This window comes from Abrus precatorius, unplaced genomic scaffold (genome assembly GCF_003935025.1).
Source record: "Abrus precatorius isolate BTA unplaced genomic scaffold, Abrus_2018 Scaffold5, whole genome shotgun sequence".
Lineage (NCBI taxonomy): Eukaryota > Viridiplantae > Streptophyta > Magnoliopsida > Fabales > Fabaceae > Abrus > Abrus precatorius.
In genome coordinates, this window is record NW_020874395.1 from 10280333 (window position 1) to 10283211 (window position 2879).

Here is a 2879-nt window from a genome sequence, read left to right on the forward strand (position 1 = left end):
CAAGAATCACGAGTTTTTGTTCATGAGTGGATTAGGGTTCTTATATGATTTGGAAAAATTGTGTATGAATTAGCTCAAAAGATGAACTACATGAATTTCAAGGTTTAGGAATATTTCTTGAATTTTGTGTGATATGTGGATTGATTTAGTGCTTCAACTATATTTGTGTTGAGATATAGTCAAGGAATTGTCATATTTTTTCATAAGTAAAGAATGGATTTACCAAGGAATTGGGGTTCATTTACTTGAAATCCTTTCATTAATCTAAGATTTTCAATTCAAGTGTTTAGAAATTCAACACGGATTAAGAAAAACTTAGACCATCCTAACCTCTAGTGTTTTAAATCTTGAGATCACTCTTTACTTGTTGAAGGCAATATTTATTCTATTATAAATCTCTATTTTGTTTTAATTTCAATTGTAGAGCTTTCTTCGATCCAAATAGTTGATATTGTCTAACTAGAAATTTGATTAGTGAAGTATTGTTTGATAAGTCAATCCTTGTGGGACGATACCCACTTACCGTGGTATTTACTTAAAACGATTCGGTGTACTTGCCGAGTAGTTATCAAGTTTTTGGCGCCGTTGCCGGGGATTGAATGTTATCAACAATATTAATAGCTGAGAAAATTTTTAATTTAGACACATAATTTTCTATAGAAAATAGTTTTTACTTTTATTTTTTCTATTCTATGTAGTTTTCTTTTTGTTATTTGATAACATTGTTCTCATAACTGTTTAGTTTCTTGTATGCGAGGTACTATTAATTCAGATTCTCTGCAGTTTGATCCAGAAATTGAGAAGACAGCAAGGAGACTTAGGAAAGAAGCTAAGGCAAGAAAGCAAATAGAAAAGGACGCAGAAATGGCTGAAGAGAATGACAATCAGAATGTCAGGAGAACACTAGGAGAATATGCCACACCTAGTGCTGATGGGTGTAGATCTAGCATTACAAGATTCCAGCTAATAATTTTGAGTTGAAGCCTGCACTCCTACAGTTAGTTCAACAGGAACAGTTTGGGGGAGGACCGTTAGATTATCCTAATTTGCACATAACAAATTTTCTACAACTTTGTGACACTTTCAGAGTTAACGGGGTTAGTTCGGATGCTATTCGACTAAGATTCTTCCCATTTTCACCTAGAGATAAGGCAACAATGTGGCTCCGGTCTCAACCTCAAGGGAGCATTTCTACATGGGATGATTTAGTCAACAAATTTCTTAGGAAATTTTTCCCACCTCAGAAGCTGGCAAAGTTGAGGAATGAAATTAACACCTTCACTCAGAAGGATGGAAAGTCACTTTATGATGCATGGGAGCGATTCAAGGAGTTGTTGAGAAAATGTCCACATCATGCCCTTCTTGACTGGCTTCAAATTCAGACATTCTATGATGGGTTGGTATCATCTGTTAGATCAATGGTAGATGCACCCTCTGGAGGATCATTGCATAGTAAAACCTCAGAGGAAGCTCTCCAATTGATTTAGACCATGGCTGCAAATAATTTTATGTCCTCAAATGAGAGGTCAATAGGGAGAAAGGGTATTATGGAGTTAGAGACACTAGATGCCATACTTGCTCAAAACAAGCTTATGTCTCAACAATTGACTAATCTCAACAAACAGTTTGGGCAATTGCAGGTTGGAGCTATAGGTTCTCAACTTTTAGTATGTGACTTTTGTGGTGGTAAACATGAAAATAGAGAATGTGAAGTTGGTACATCAACTCAGTTATCTGTTGAGCAGGTAAATTACACGGGAAATCCTCCAAGACAACAAAATAACCCATTTTCTAACACATATAATCCAGGGTGGAGGAACAATCCTAATTTTTCTTGGAGTAATCAAGGGGCTCAGAAGAATTTTAATGCTCCATTTCAAGCTCCAGTAGCCCACCCACCTACTCAACCAAAACCATCTGCATTGAAAGTTGCTTTAGAAAAGTTATCTCAATCAACAACAAGTTTTGTGCAGCAGACCTCTAAATTCATGCAAGAAACAAGAGCTAATTTTAAAAATCAAGAAGCTTCAATTAGAAATTTGTAGAGTCAAGTTGGGCAAATTGCAAAACAGTTGGCAGAAAAACCACCAGGAACATTTCCCAGCAATACTGAGCCAAATCCTAAGGAACATTGTAAGGCAATCACTTTGAGAAGTGGCAAGACATTGGAAGTACAGCCTAAAGAGAGCAAGGAGGAGGAAATTAAGAGTCCTCAAATGGAGGATAAAGTTGAAGTTGAAGATCTTTCATCTGAGATTTCAAATAAATTTCAAGAGCAGGGGAAGCAACAATTTAATGAGTCTTCCAAAGGAAAGAAGAAAGTTGTAGATTGGGACAAAACTGTTGAATTGTCCCCATATGCTAAAGTTCCTTTTCCACAGAGACTTCAGCAGCAGAATCAAGACAAACAATTTTCTAAGTTTTTGGAAGTGTTTAAAAAATTACAGATTAACATTCCATTTGCTGAAGCCTTGGAGCAAATGCCATTGTATGCCAAGTTTATGAAAGATTTGCTTTCAAGGAAGAGGAAACTGAAGGAAGATGAAACTGTGATGCTTACTGAAGAGTGTAGTGCTATCATTCAAAGGAAATTACCTCAAAAGCTGAAAGACCCAGGTAGCTTCCACATTCCTTGCACTATTGGTAGTTTGACCATTGGTAGAGCATTGTGTGACCTTGGGGCTAGCATCAATTTGATGCCATTATCCATCATGCATAAACTGAAAATTAAGGAAGTGAAGTCTACCATGATTTTATTGCAACTAGCTGATTGGTCTATCAAGTTTCCATATGGGATAGTTGAAGATGTGTTAGTCAAAGTTGACAAATTTATTTTCCCTGCTGATTTTGTGGTGTTGGATATGGAAGAGGATTCTAAG

At 36.3% G+C, this 2879-nt stretch overlaps 1 non-coding gene across 1 annotated transcript; it reads right to left on the reverse strand.

Annotated features, from left to right (window-relative positions):
• Nucleotides 1-1253: 1253 nt before the first annotated feature.
• Nucleotides 1254-1360, reverse strand: LOC113868281. Its single transcript, XR_003505302.1, has one exon. It is a non-coding gene; the product is annotated as a small nucleolar RNA R71 (small nucleolar RNA).
• Between the last annotated feature and the right edge of the window lie 1519 nt (nt 1361-2879).